Below are 16,073 nucleotides of genomic sequence, written 5' to 3' on the forward strand. Positions count from 1 at the left end.
GGAAAGGCCATCATGGTTTTGGTGAAGAACCCACAAATGGGGTCAAAGTCTTCTTGGGCACTACCTAATTTGTCAAACAGAGATTTCCTCGGCCCCATCTACCTGGAGGTCTAAAGAGACAGGCTCAAGGTAATCATGGGCCTATTTCTTGTGTTTGTCTTTACGTGTCCCCCACGGTCTTGCACACCTCATAGCCCCCCATTATGGCATTATGGCCCCCCGCCGCTCCTACTTGATGTAGAGGCAGGGCCATGCCATTGCTGTGTGTGACAGCTCTGCTGACGACTGAGGAGGCAGCCACCAGCATTCTGTGCTGTAGGTGTAATAATCCCTCCCACCTTTCCGGAGCCCACTTTCTGGGTGGGCATAAGGATTGACTGATGGATTGGTCCCCAAATCTCATTCCACTTCAGCGACTGCTCGTTCCCCTTCTTTGCTCCTGCTGCCTACGGTGGAAACCTCTCCCAGGATTTTTACCTGCTCCTGCCAAGTTTAAGCCGGTGAGGCCCAGAGTGCCAGCCAGAGAGCACGGAGGTCTGCCTCCTTCCTCCTCTGTCAGCTCTGTCAGCAGCAGGCATGCTCACTGGCCCTCCTCAGGAGACTAGTCCCTTTTCCTCTCTCTCCCAGGCAGCCACTCCCCAGAATGTGGTCACCAGATCCGTTTTAAGTCTTGTTCTCCTTTGAAGCTTTTGTGAAACTAATATAGGCTCATGGAGTGTCCAAAGGAGGCCAAATTAACATGCGTACCCAGTCCCTGCTCACCGCCCCAGGACACCAACCTGCTCAGTGTCTTTTATACTCACAACTTCTCCCAAAGTCCCTGAGGACGTCTCACCCCCGTCTGCAAATTGTTTGGCCTTCCTGGACATTTGACTCTTGGTGGTCTGCTTGGGAGCAGAAGGAGAATGGCTCCCTGCCCCCAGTGTAACAATTACAGGGCCCTAGAACAGGGTCGCTTGGCATCTGGGGGCTGGGAGGCGGGTGAGACACCCCAGCTGTCTGCTCGCCTCCAGGGTGGCTGGGTGTAGTAGAGGCCACCGCACTAGACCCGCAACCACTGCTTCCTCCTGACTCGGAACTGTGCTGCTGAGTCTGCCAGGCTCCTTGCTCCTGACGTTGGACCGTATCCTAGGAGCTCCACATTTGACTTTCGTCACTAATCTCCCCACCTCCCTCCTCTCCTGTCCCAAGTCTGCAGGCAGCCTCAGCTGTGGACACCGTGGGACACTTTCTCTGGAGCTCCAGAAACCAGGTGGGAAGGAGTGGGAAAAGATGTCACTGTACCATCCAGCCATGTCTAAATCTTGGCTCCAGCCCCAGCCCCAGCCTGCTGCAGCATATTAGCACGGAAGGGGCTGTGGAGGTCATTAAGACCAACTGCCTCATTTTGCAGATGAGAAAACAGAGATCCAGGGAGGCGAAATGTTTGGACTCAAGACATGGACCACAGAACTCCTGGCAGGGCGGGGCTAACCATAACTCCTGGCTTTCACTCTGGGTCTCTGTTCACTGGATCTTCTGCTCTCTCCCCTTCAGAGTTTTCTAAGAGGTCCTTTTAGATTGGAGCACTCTGTCCTTCAGTGTTGCCCGAACCCCAGCCTTGTACAACATAAGGGGCCTAAGCCATGAATGGCACTCCTGGTTTGTGCTGAGGATAAAGACCAGCTTTGGCACTCCCTCTTCTAGCACATAGGGGAATCAACACATAGTTATTCGATCAGATTAGGGCATAATTTCCCATTGTCTACTTCTTCTATAGTATATTAATATAACTACTGTGAAAATGAAAGTGCATGGCTTTTGCTCAAATAAGGAGGTTAAACAGACTTTGATTGTTGTTTTTACTGCAGGACTTGGAGCTAATAACAGGCTAAAGAGCATTGTGATTATGGTCACCTAATAGGAACCTTTGACAACTCCAGAGAGTATGCTCTGCACCACATTTCGGGAAATGCAGCGCGGGGGTGGATGCACGGAAAATCTGAGGCTGCCCTGCTTCCCCATCAGGGCCTTCTGCTTCCCTGTGACAACCAGAACTCTGATTAGTCTCCGGGAGACGAGCGTTCCTGTTCCTGGGTGAGGCGCCCCTCCATGGGCTTCGGGCTGCCGTGGAGCAGGGCGGATTTCAGGTCACCCCATCGGCACGGGTGGGGTGCTGGAGTGGCCGAGACCCTTCTACTCCTGCTCCCCACATCCCGGAGCAGAGCTGAGGAGGCAAAAGGGGGCTTTTGGCCCAGGAGCCCAGACATGAAACGAAACCTGTCTTCCGACGGGCATTCTTCAGGCTTTTCCTTCAAGTGGGATTTCCACTGTAGCGTTGGGTTTAAACACTGAATTTCAATTTTGTACACCCACACCAAGAGGCCCCGGGGCAATGGGGCTGTTTGAAATGAACACCAGCCCAAGTCCCCTACCTGCCAAGCGTTCGATTAAGCTGCTTAGGTCTGTTTCCACCATCCTGTCTCTCAAATATTTATGTGGCAGATTATAGGCAAGCTTCAAAGGCAAGGAAATGCAAATCTGCTCCATAAATCATAGAATAACACAGCTGCTGTCCTCCTCAGAGTGACAGCTTACGGATGCCAGCATTTCTGTCTGTGAAGGGCTGGTGGGAGGGGGCCTCTTGCTCTCAGCCAGGCCTGGGGCTGGGGTGTGTGTGTGTGTGTGTGTGTTGGTGGGGGGGGGGGGGGAGTGGGAAGTTCTAGCAATATTTGCTTTTTTGCGAAACAGCAGGTTTTATTTTTTGTTTTTTGGATTTCCCAGCAGTGAAGGAGTTAACTTATTGTGCTAATCCCAGCGAACTGTGGAGGAATAGGGCCTCTCCAGGGATCTGAAGCATCCAGGGAGCCAGAGACGGGAGTGGCTTTCAGTTTGGGGAAAATGTGTTTCGAACTGGAAGTTAGGGGGGAGAACTCAACAAGCAATAACTTTAAGAATTCCAAAATGAATTTAATTTAGTCTAAATGAGTAAAAAGGAAATTGTGCATTGCAAATAGTTATGCACATTAAGCTCTGCCCCCAGGGTCTTAAAAATCTGCCAGTAGAGGCCCCTGTGTACTGAAGAGTAGACTTCTGTGGGCTTTTTTTGGCTGTTGCCATGAACACATGGATTTGGTACACTGGTGTTCAGTGACACATTAACATCCACCAAGACCAATGCTGGGGTTTATGGTCCTTGCCCAGCAGCTGGTTCTGGCCTGGTGTCATCCTGTGCAAGTACCTAGGGAAGGCTGCAGTCAACAGGGTGCAGAGGCCCAAGGAGAATGATGTATAAGAGAAAATGTCTGGGAAAAGCTTTGCTGAGTATTAGTCAGGATTCTGCTGCAAGTGACTCAACTCGATTAGGCAATAGAGGAATTTTCTGGGTCACAGAAGGGAGCATTGAATAACAAAATCATGGGAAAGGAAGGGCTGTAGCTGGGATTGGGAAGAGCTGGAACGGACTGGAACCCTGCCTGGGCTCTCTTCCATCACCTTTAATTTTTTTTTATCTTAATTTGTCTATAATTTTTCTCTGTGCTGTTTTCTAACATGGCAGGCAACAACCAGCAGATTTTGTAACTAACACCTTTCACCACTATAGAGACTGTTTTGTGCCTAACAATTTTTGCAACTATCAAGTCCTATTTTGAATAATCCCAGGGAAGAACTGTGATTGGTCCAGCTGTGATCAGGTGCCCATGCCTGGACCAAGTGATGGAAGGGGCACAGGTTCATATGAAAACGTGGCAGCTTTTATGGTTGCCATATTGATATGAACAGTCCTTCCTAGCAAAAGGGGTGGACAGACAATCCAATAACCATTTAGTACAGCCAAGCGAGGGCTGGAAAAAATAGAGCAAATAAAGTCGTGAAAGGAGCCAGGGAAGATGGTAGGAAGAATGAGTTATATGTTGGAATTCCACCGGCCTCCTCCTTGAAACACAGTATTCCATACGATTCCATATGACACTAAATTCTCCTGGTTCTCCTTTTTTTTCTGACAGCTCTTACTCTTTCTCTTTGATTGCCCTGGATCTTCCTCTTCTCTGCATTGAGGATGCCCTCGAGGTTGCAGGCCCTTTTCTATCTTGCCTCTAGAGACCAATAGACTCCTTCCTTCCAAATGCATATAAAGCACTGCCCTGTCAGGACCCTCCCCTTATCTTCCAGAAGAAATCTTGAATTTCCATTAGCTACTCCAAGTGTAGTCCCTGAGTCACCATATCAGAATCACCTAGGAACTTATTGGAAATGCAGAAACTTGAGACTTGTCCTCAAACTACTGAATCAATCTGTGTTCTAACATGATGACCAAGCAAGCTCATTAATTTGAAACACATTGCTTTAAGCAGTTGCAAATTGAGCTCATGGACTTTCTGCTCTCGATGCCTAAATAAATATTTCTTCACAATTTTCCCATCAGGTCAAAAGCAACTATATCTAAAAACCCAGACTCACCATAACCCTCAGAATTATTTTTTCAATACACTCTTGTCTTCATAACCTACATCCAATCCATCACCAATCACCAATTTGTACCTCTTCATCCCACTGTCCCATTGGTCTGCTGTTCCTATCCACGCCCTCATCACCTACAGCAAGCTCTCATAGGTGCATTTGACAGTCAGTTTCCTCATTTATAAAATGGGTCTAGTAAGACATTATGCTCATTTACACATTTATATACTATGCAAATTTAATGTGTAATTATTTTCATCCTAGTAGGAGCAGTTTTCAACCATAGCTTTGTGAGCTGTTGTAAGGGATATTGCAAACAATGTATTATTAATTATAAGCTGCCATGATTTATGAACAGTTTATATTTTAAAATAAATTAGAAGGGGATTAAATATTATTTCTAAAATTATATTCACTCACCTGCATTCTGATATGCTATAATAAGTAGCAGAGAAAATGGTGGAATAATGCCTAGTGGGCCAGGAATTGTACATGGGAGTGCGTCTTATATACAAGCATCATCTATCCCAGGGGTGGGAAAACTCTTTCTGTAAAGGCCAGAAAGTAAATATTTTAGGCTTCGTGGGCCATATGGTCCCTGTCGCAACTACGCATCTCTGTGGCTGCCATAGTGAGAAAGCAGCCACAGACAATACATCTTGATTACTGTAGCTTTAAAGTAAGTCTGAAATCAGATAGCTTAAGTCCTCCAATTGTGAATTTCTTTCTCAAAATTGTTTTGGCTAACATAGGTTCTTTGCATTTCCATATAAATTTTAAGTTCAGCACTACAATTGCTAAAAAAAAAACAAAACAAAAGCAAAAAAATAACAAACAAAACAAAAGTGTTCCAATTCACAAACATAGTATCTCTCTCCATTTCTTCAGGTCTCATTTAATTTCTTTCAACAGTTTTTTTATAGTTTTGAGTGTATAGGTTCTGTACATGTTTGGTTAAGTTCATTTTGAAGTATTTTCTATTTTTGATGCTACTGTAAATGGCATTTTATATTTTACTTTCCACTTTTTTCTGCTAGTGTACAGCAATACAATTTATTTTGTATATTGATCTTGTATTCTGCAACCTTACTAAACTCACTTATTAATGTAGTAGATTTTTTTGTAGATATGTTAGTATTTTCTAGGTACACAAGGAATAGCAAAGTTTAACTTTGTTTTCCTAATCTATAAGTCTTTATCTCCTTATTTTTTCATGTCACTGGCTGGGACACCAACACAATGTTGAGGAGAAGGTGAGAGTAAATAGTCTTTCTTTGATCTTAATATTAGTAGAAGAGTACAGAGTCTTTCAATATTACCTTATAGTGTTTGCTCATGTTTTTCAGAGATTCCTTTACTAAGCTGAGATAGTTTCCTTTTATTCCTAGTTTGCTGAGCTGGTTTTTTTTTAATTGCTACTGGGCATTGAATTTTATCACATGATTTTTCTACATAGATTCTAATGATCATATGATTTTTCTTCCTTATTCTGTTAATGTGGTGAATTATATTGATTGATTTTTAGATATTAAATTAACACATTCAGTCATAATGTATTATCATTTTAACTATATTTCTGGATTTATTTGCTAATATTTTCTTAAGGATTTTTTAATCTGTGTTCATGAGGGATGTTGGTCTGCAGTTTTCTTTTAATGTTTTTGGTTTTGATATCAGAGTAATGAGTTGGGAAGTGTTTCCTGCCCCCTCTATTTTCTGAAAGATTTTGTCTAAGATTGGTATTATCTCCTCCTTTAACGTTTGATAGAATTCATTTTTTAACCCATCTAGGCCTGGAGTTTGCTTTGTCAGAATATTTGAAATTATGAATCCAATTTCTTTAATACACATAAGGCTATTCGGATTTCCTGTTTCTTGTGTTACTTTCGGTTATTTGTGTTTTTGATGAAATTGTCCATTTTGACTAGGTTATTAAATTTATTGTCATAAAGTGGTTCATAATATTCCTACTGATTCTGTCACCAATTCCAAAGTGTGGGTTTTTTTTTCCCACACCAAAGAATTCTCTGACGTCAGCTGGGGGTCCTACAATTCAGCTCAATTCTGACACTATCTACCTGGAGATAGATAGCATCAGATCCCACAGGTTAAGCACTCAGTCCTACAAGACTGCCTCCCCTCCCCACTTCAGAGGCCAACCAAACCATGAGTTCAGGTTGTCACCTGTGCTTCTGACCAACCAGCTATAGATCAGAGGTTCCAATGACCACCTCCTTGGGTTTGATTAATATGCTAAAGCAGCTCACAGAACTGAGAGAAGCATTTTACTTACTAGATTACCAGTTTATTATAAAAGGCTGTAACTCAGGAACAGCCAAATGGAAGACTTGTGTAGGGCAAGTTATGTGGGAAGGGGCATGGAGTTTCCGTCTTCTCTGAATGTGCCACTTTCCCCAAATCTCCAAACGTTCACCAGCCAGGAACCTCTCCAAACCCCATCCTTTAGAGTTTTCGTAGAGGCTTCATTACATAGGCATGATTGATTAAATCATTGGCCATTGGCAACTAAGTCAACCTCCAGCCCCTCCCCCTCCCTGGAAGTCTATGGGGTAGTGGAACTGAAAGTTCCAACCCTTTGATCACATGATTAGTTATCCTGGCAATCAGCCCCCATCCTTAGGTTGCCTAGGGACCTTCCAGAAGTCACCTCATTACATAACAAGAGACACCTTCGTAGCTCTGATAGCAGAAGATTCTAAGGGTTTTGGGAGCTCTGTGCCAGGAATGGGGATGAAGACCAAATATGTTTCTTATTATAAATCACAACATCACAATTCCCTTATGTTTCTAATGTTTGTAAGATGTGTAGTGATGTCCTCTCTTTCGTTACTGATACTTGTTTTTATGTTTTTGCTTTTTTTTCTTGATTGATCTTGCTAAAAGTTTATTTCATTGATTTTTTTTAAAGGGTGAACTTTTGGATTTTTCAGTTTTCTTTATTGTTTGCCTGTTTTCTATTGCATTGACTTTTTTTTTAAGATTTTATTTTTCCTTTTTCTCTCAAAGCTCCCTGGTACATAGTTGTGTATTTTTAGTTGTGGGTCCTTCTAGTTGTGGCATGTGGGATGCTGCCTCAGCATGGCTTGACGAGTGGTACCATGTCTGCACCCAGGATTTGAACTGGTGAAACCCTGGGCCACCAAAGCAGAGCGGGCAAACTTAACCACTCAGCCACGGGGACTGCCCCAGTATTGCACTGCTTTTTGTTATCTTTATCACTTCTTTTCTTCTATTTACTTGAGATTTAATGTGCTCTTTATTCTAATTTCATAAGGTAGAAGCTTAGATCATTGATTTTAAACCTTTCTTCTTTTTCTAATACAGGCATTAAAGCTATAAATGACCCCCTAGGCACTTCTTTAGCTGCATCTCACGTATTTTGATATCTAGATCTCTCTAGCTATCTATCTAAATATAATTAACATTGAACATGTTTTCTAGTTTCCAAAAATATTTTCTAATTTCATCTATAGGTTATTTAGAAGGATGTTGTTTAATTTCTAAATATTTGTTAATTTTACAGATTTTTTCTTGTTACTGATTTCTAAATTAATTCCAATATTATCTGATCAGAGAACATATTCTGTATAATTCGAACACTTTTACATTTATTGAAACATGTTTTTTGGCTCAGTCTGTGCTCTTCTGTGTCCTCTAAGATAAATATCCTATGTGTACTTGAAAAGCATGTGTATTTTGCAGTTGCTATGTGGAGTGTTCTATAAATATCAATTTGATTCAATAAGTTGATAGTATTGTTCAAATCCTCTCCATCCTTACTGATTTTCTGTCTCCTTGTTCTATCAATTACTGGGAGAGGACTGTTGAAGTCTCCAACTATACTTTGAATTTGTTTATTTCTCCTTTCAGTTCTGTCAGTTTTTTCTTTAGGTATTTATAAGCTTTGTTTTTAGGTGTGTAAACATTGAATATTGTATGTCTTCTTGATGAATTGATCCTTTTATCTTGATGAAACATTTCTCTTTATCTCTGGAAATATTTCTTACCATGAAGGATACTCTGATACTGATGTAGCCACTTTAGCTTTCTTATAACAACTATTTGCCTGATATATCTTTTTCTATCTTTTAACTTTTTATCTATGTTAAAATTAATAAAGCAAACTCAATTAAAATTAGAGTCTGGAAAGTCTGTAGAGTGAGGTCTCATGCCCTACCACTCCTAGTCAATTACTTCAAGCAGGAAGACATCAACTACAGCAGCAGATTATTACAGCATCAGTTACAGACCCCAACAGGAAGCGACAGTACCTTGCATACCCATACAGGGAGTGTCACTAGTTTACCACTCCAACAGGAGAAAGGATTTCCTTCTTGCCCAACAACAAGCTCAGCCAATAGAAACGTGGCAGCTCAGCCAATAGGAAGTCATCATCACCTGAACTCTTACTTTCCTCCAATGAACTTTCATTTTTCCTTTTCTGATGACTTCCTTGTCCCTCCTTCCTTACCATAAAAGTCTTCCATGTTGTGTATCCCCTAGGAGTATCTCTCTGCTTACCATATGAGATACTGCCCAATTCATAAATTGTTTAATAAAGCCAATTAGATCTTCAAATTTACTCAACTTAATTTCTTTTTTTAACACCTATATGTAACTTTATATTAAAATGACAAGTCTTTTAGAAAGCGTATAGTTGGGTCTTATATTTCTACCAGTATACCAGTATCTGCCTTTTAATAGACAAATTTAGTCCATTCATATTTAATGGAATAGTCAATATCACTGTGTTAAGTCAATTAACTGTTTATTTGTCCCATCTATTATTTGTTTTCTTTCTATCTCTTCTTTTGGATTGAAAACTTTTTAGTATTTCATTTTACTTACACTATTGTCTCACTAGATGTAGCTTTTTTTTTTTTTTTTTTTTTTGCTAAGGAAGATTCTCCCTGAGCTAACAGCTGTGCCAGTCTTCCTTTATTTTGTATATAGGCCACCACCACAACATGGCCGCTGACAAGCGGTGTAGGTCCCCTCCTGGGAACTGAACCTGGGCTGCCAAAGTGGAGCACACTGAACTTAACCGCTAGGCCACAGGGTCTGACTCTAGCTTTTTCTCTTTTTTCAGAATTTGCTCTAGGGTTTACTGAAAGTACCTTTAACTTATCATAGATTATCTTTAAATAGTATACCACTTTACATATTTACACATAATATGAAAACTGATTTTCCTTTCCCCTTTTCTGTGTGGTTTCATCAAATTTATTCTGCATAGGGTTCATTGAACTTGGCTCTGTAAGTTCATATTTTTTACTGAATTTGGAAGATCACAGCCTTTCTTTCTTAAAATATTTTTTTCTGTATTGCCGCTCCCCTTCTCTCCTTTCCTTCTGGACATTCTGTCTCGTAAGTCACTGAGGATCAGTTCACTTATTTTTTTTCAGCTTTTTCTCCCAAGTGCTTTAATTTGAATATTTTCTATTTCACTTTCTTCAAGTTAATTCATCTTTTCTTCCATAATGTACAATTTGCTATTAAGCCTACCTAGAGGGTTTTTTCTTTCAGATACTGAGTTTTTGTTTTGTTTTGTTTTTAGCTCTGGGAGGTCTATTTGTTTCTTTTTATAATTTCCATTTACCTTTTCATTATGTTCGTGTTTTCCCTTAATTCCTTGAATGAGTTTATAATAGTTGTTTTAAAGTCCTTGTCAGCTAATTCTGTCTTTGTCACTTCTAGATCTGATTCTATTGACTGATTTTTCTCTTCATAGTGGGTTACATTTTCTCGTTTTTGGCATGTCGTGTAATTTTGATTGGATGCTGGTTACTGGGAATGTTACATTGCTACATTTTCTTGTGTTCCTTTAAGGAGTATTGAGTTTAGCTCTGATAAGAAGTTGATTTAACTTCAGATCAATTTGATCCCTTTGAGGCTTTTTAGGTCAGGTCTGGAGTAGCCTTTGCTCTAGAACAAGTTTACCCCTGCTGGTAAAGTGCACTCTTTCTGGAGTTTCACCTGAACTCCCCAGATATTCAATAAGGTCTTCCCATTCTGGCTGATCTGAAATATCTCCTAATCCTGTGTGAGCTCTGGTAGTCGTTCAGCTTATAGCACTTCACGGTTTATCTTTCCTTGATAGTTATCTTTTGCCTGTGTTTGTGGAGTTTTCACCCCAAACATGTGCATCTTATTATTCAGCCAAAGATTTATGGGGGTCCTCTGCAGATTTCTGGAGCTCTTTCTCTGTGTTGATCATCCACTCTGGTACCCTGCCCCACAGATTCCAGCTGCCTCAGCCTTCCTGAACCTTAATCTCTGACTCTTCAGCTCAGTGAGATTGTCATACTCTGTGTGGATTCCCCCTTCCTGCACACCAGTCCAGGAAATGTATTGAAGTGAAAGGCCAGGGCTATAGTAGGGCTCATCTCATTTGACTCTCTTCTCTTGGGAATCCCATTCCTGAAATATCTGTTGTTGAATATCTGAAAAGAACTATTTCATATATTTTTTTTGTGTAGTTTCCTAGTAATTTACACTTGGAGAACTAGTTGTGTACCTGTTACTCCACTATGGCCATAAACAGTCATATTGAAATTTAATTTGGGGCTGGCCCAGTGGCACAGCAGTTAAGTTCACACATTCTGCTTTGGCAACCCAGGGTTCACCAGTTCAGATCCCAGGTGTGGACCTACACACTGCTTGTCAAGCACTTATGGCCTTGGAGTTTTGTACAATTTTTTGGCAGTTATTTTACATGTAACTATTTTGCTGATGATAATCAGCAGGAGCTTATAAATGGAAAAAGTCTTGTCTTCCATTTATTCTCTTTGTTGCAAACCCACCTAAGCCAGCTTGGCTGTTCCCAATTTGGTAAATATTGGTAACTCTCAATAGAGTTTGGTGCAGAAGCAATGTACCATGAAACAAATGAAACTAAATATGAGAGCTCTCATTTGATGCTAGGCAGGTCCCTAGCAATCTGTTTATATGGTAGAAGTTTTTATAAATTTCACAAAGGACAGATATTTGAACCACAATCAATTAAGGTACTCTCTCTCTCTTGCCTTTTTGAATTCCTTTCAGCCAATCTCCTGTTGTCAAGTGGTGTTGAGCGGCCATAAGCATTTTGGGGATCTAGTTATGTTGAACTTGAGTTGAGTTGGTAATACATTTAGTTTGGGTTTGGTGGGATGTATTTGTGTGGTCTGCAGACATTTCCATGTGTAGTTAACTTGTTCCTCTCTTGTCCTGTGCAGAAATACTCCTACCACCCGCTGGGCAAACTTCCCCATTGACATGATGGGAAGATGCAGGACCAGAGGGCCTACTGCGATGTGAATCTGTTCCACGGCACCCAGCACTAGATACAGAAAGGGGAAGAAAAACAAGTTTTTATGTGCAAAGCCAGAAGCTAATCTGTGGAAACTTCTTCCAGTCAAAACATATAAAATTATACTTGGAGGATTTGGTTCTCATCAATTCTTAGAAAAAAGAAATTCTGTTAGGAACATACTCTGTATGCAGTATATACAATTACAAACACTCCAAGCATTTTCTTCTTTTTCAAAGAGATTATGCAAAATCAAATTGATCAAAATTCTTCTATTTATAGAGCACAAGTCCTGTGGAAGAACTACAGGGAACATGTTCATTGAAGTTGCATATTTTATGAATTTTAAAAATTAATAACGCAAAAATTTTTTGATCAACCAAGTTAGAAGAAGGACTGAATTATTTTATTCTCTCTACAGAAAATGTTACAAAATAGAGAGTATGAGGGCAAAGAATGTAGGAATATATCTTATCGAGTTATATCAGCCACTAACTAACAAAAATATTGCATTATTTTCTGAATTTTTGTGGCATTTATTAATTTTTTAAAATTTGAAATGTTATATGTTCTTTCTTCACTCTGTATAAACATTCACTTTTGTACCTAATTTTGTATTTGTAATTTTAAATATTTTTTCTCCAAGAAGGCCCTCGAAACGCAAGTCTCAATCTCACAAAAGTTGGCTCCAACCTAAGATAGGAGAAGCTATTGGTTCTTCTTCTTTATGACCTTGCCACTAGATTACAGCAAGGGTGAGTGTCACGTAAGTCCTGCTTCGTATAACAAACATGTATCATCCAGCAGGCAGAGGAAACCATCACAAAACCTCTTCTGTAATCTCAACGAAGATCCGGTTCTGTGTCCTTTTAGGAGCTACCACAGAACATTTCACAGAAAACTTCTAGGAAGCAAAGAATAATATTCTAAAGGCCAAATTCTGCTGACCATCTGGTTGGAGTCAGGCAAACAAGAATCCTGTCACCCAGGATTGTTTAGGAATTGAGCCCAGGTAAAAGGTAAGCACTGGCTGGATTCTTATATCCTGTTCCTACAAGGCAGGGAGCATCTCTATAACATTTTATCTGATCCTCACCTCTTGACCTTTACTCATGTCACCAACAAAAAAGCATTTCTAAACATTCATTATACTCATTAGGAGGCCTCTGATGATTACTGGAGGTGACGATAGCTGAAGAACTCAGAGTTCCTGCCTCTGGAGCATGGCTTTTGTGGTAAATATTAGCTAACCACCCCTGGGGTATGCATTCCCAATTACAGGAAGTGACCATCCCTTGGATGCAGAGTAAATCTAGATCTCACACATACAAGTCACATTGTCAACACTGAGGCATTTCAAAGGCAGTTACAGAGACTATAACACACTCTTCTTCTTCTTAATTTTTGGTGAGGAAGATTGGCCCTAAGCTAACATCTGTTGCCACTCTTCCTCTTTCTGCTTGAGGAAGATTGTTGCTGAGCTAACATCTGTGCCAATCTTCCTCTACTTTATATGTGGGATGCCGCCACAGCATGTCTTGACGAGCAGTGCTAGGTCCGCACCCAGGATCCAAACTTGCAAACCCTTGGCTGCCGAAGCAGAGTGCACAAACTTAACCACTATGCCACTGGGCCAGCTCCAACATATTCTTCTTTTACAGTCACCTTCTCATTGAGTCCTGAGGAGCCAAGTTTCCCGTGGAGGGTGGCACAAGGAAAGCTTCAACTACAGCAGCTCTGCTCTTCTCTGTTCTGCATATTGGGGTTCTGTGTACTGTTTCCTTTGTGATAAATAAAGAGGGTTCGGCTGCATTTGAAACTTTGAAAACCACAGCTCTAGCACTAAACACCTCTCTCGGTGTAAAAACTATAATGTCATCTAGTCTTCTTCTCCCCTCTCTATTCCCACCACCGTTGTTTCCAATACATGCTCCCACCACATTTTACCTACAAAAAGCTTTTTGTGCTGGGGTCAAACTTTCCATAACCAAGTTGCCAACTGTGATGGTTAATTTTATGCGTCAACTTGACCAGGCCACAGGGTGCCCAGCTATTTAGCTAAACATTGCTTCTGAGTGTGTCTATGAGGGCGTTTCTGGAAGAGATTAGCGTCTGCATCAGTGGACTCGGTATAGCAGGGTGCCCTCCCCGCTGCAGGTGGGCATCATCTAATCCACTGAGGGCCCGAAGAGAACAAAAGGTCAAGGAAGCAGGAATTCTTTCTCTCCGTCTCTGCTTGGACTTGGTTATTAGCCTTCTCCTGCCCTTGGACTCAGCTCTCCTCTTTCTCAGACCTTCAGACTTGGACTGAGACTCCTCCACCAGCTCCCTGGTCTCCAGCTTACAGACGTCATGGGACTTCTCAGCCTCCATGATTGTGGGAGCCAGTTCCTTGCAGTACATCTCTCTGTATATACATCCCTTATTGGTTCTGTTTCTCCGGAGAACTCTCAACAATACACCAACGTAGGAGGATTTCTGGACTGGAAGCCTTGTCCCAGCTTTGGAGAGGGGGCTTATGGAGGAACAGATGAGGGATGGTCAGAGCCAGGATATTTAACCTTGGTCCCTAGTGAACATTTATTCTTTGTCTGCGAATAACTCTTCTTTTTCTGGGGCCAGTCATCCTTTTATTTAAGACTGTGCTCCAACGATGAGGTTCTGTAAGGGCTTTTCTAATTTGCCCTTGTTCTCACAGATGACCCAATCACCCAAGACCCCAACCTGGTGCTTCCAAGGGCTTTTGAACTGAGAAGCAAGCCCTGCCCTGTCCAATGGCAAAGCTGGGAACCTGTGAGCCTGGAGCTGCTGGTGTCCACGCTTCCGGCCTTGAGAGGAGAACCACCTGAAGAGCATAAAGCCACTCTGCAAGCAGGAAGGAGGCATGAGGAGTGTCGCAAGAGTGTCCAGGCCAGGTCTAGTCATCGCTGGTGCCAACCTTATTCCTGCCCCTCTTCATTGGGCTACATGAGTCCACAAATTCTATCTCTCAAGCTTCTTGGAGTTCACTTTCTGTCATTTTTTCAAAACCAAAAAATATCCTAAACAAAGCACCAGCTAAGGCAGCAAAATTACAGAGCTTGATAAAATAAAAGAAATGGAATCAACAAGAAGAAAGGTGGAAAAGTCTGGTAATTCTCAGGAACAAAATAACCAGGGAGAATAAAATTTGCAGTCTTGGAAGTCTACACCTCAGGGTACAGTGTACAGAAACTGAAAAAAGTGACCTTAAGATTTTAGCTCAGGGAGACAAATGTGACTGTGCTGGTTTCATGAGCCTTGGAGGATGGGCTGGGATGGCAGCGATGGAAGAGTTCCTTTTTAAAAGACAGAGCTGGTAGGAAGGGGAGGAAAGGGTGACCACATGTTAAGAAGAGAGCACCTGTGTGGAAATCCAGAAGCCATGAGGGCAGAGAGGGAAATGCAGAGGGAGAGAAAGGGAAATGAGACTGTGGCACGAGCTGTGGGTTGTGCAACCAGATATAAGTAATTGATGATGTGCCCCCGAGAAGTGCCGCAATCCACCTGCTAGGCTGGGGCAGAGGGGCAGGGCTAGCTCCCTGGGAGCAAGGATCAGAGGCTTCAAAGCAAAGCAAGCCAGGCCAGGAAGCAGCCAGGCACGGGCACACTGGGAGCACGAATCACACTGGTTGCAAAACGGATCAACTCAAGAGCAGACAAATATGGGCTCAAGGTCAATCTAAGGGCAGAAGCCAGGTGACACAAGTGAGTCAAATCTAGAAAGAAAGTCGTAAGAGTGAGACACAGGGAGACACAGGGGGGACCCCAGGAGCAGACGCTAGAAACCGGAAGTAGATTAGCTGGGGTGTATGTAGACGAGGCAAGCAGCCGAGAGTCTGCAGACACAAAGGCTCACATGGCATTCCACCAGATAGCCATCTGCTGCCGAGCCATCACTTTGATGCCTGCTGTCCACATGCAGGTGGCTCTGCCCTCAGGGCTTGGAGGCGTGAGCAGGCCCCCATGGCACATTTGACAATGCTGGCACGGCAGCAAGACGGAGTGGGGGTAGTTGGGCAACTCATTCTACTGAACCCAGGGTGTCTGATCAATTCTCCTCGTGGTGCTGACAGTTTCATCTCTCATAATTTAAAGGCAGAAATGAGAAAAACTCCTCCCCTGAACCTAATTCCAGACATCCTGCCTTGCAGAAGTGGAAGTGACAGAGACCCTGAGAGGAGCTGGCCTTTACAAAGCCACTGACATCCAGGACCCAAGCAGATGAGGGCCCTGAACCTGTTGGGAAAGCAGGTTTTAGAAACGTCCCGAGAAGGGTTAGAAATGTCCAGAATAGGTCTCC

The 16,073-nt window shown here is 42.2% G+C and overlaps 1 long non-coding RNA gene across 1 annotated transcript; it reads left to right on the top strand.

Moving 5' to 3' along the window:
• Positions 1-1,013: 1,013 nt before the first annotated feature.
• Positions 1,014-13,568, top strand: LOC106835693 (uncharacterized). The gene is made up of 6 exons (XR_006514793.2): positions 1,014-1,252; positions 1,851-2,076; positions 11,679-12,507; positions 12,626-12,771; positions 12,912-12,987; positions 13,414-13,568. It is a non-coding gene; the product is annotated as an uncharacterized lncRNA (long non-coding RNA).
• Positions 13,569-16,073: the final 2,505 nt, after the last annotated feature.

This window comes from Equus asinus, chromosome 16 (assembly GCF_041296235.1).
Source record: "Equus asinus isolate D_3611 breed Donkey chromosome 16, EquAss-T2T_v2, whole genome shotgun sequence".
Lineage (NCBI taxonomy): Eukaryota > Metazoa > Chordata > Mammalia > Perissodactyla > Equidae > Equus > Equus asinus.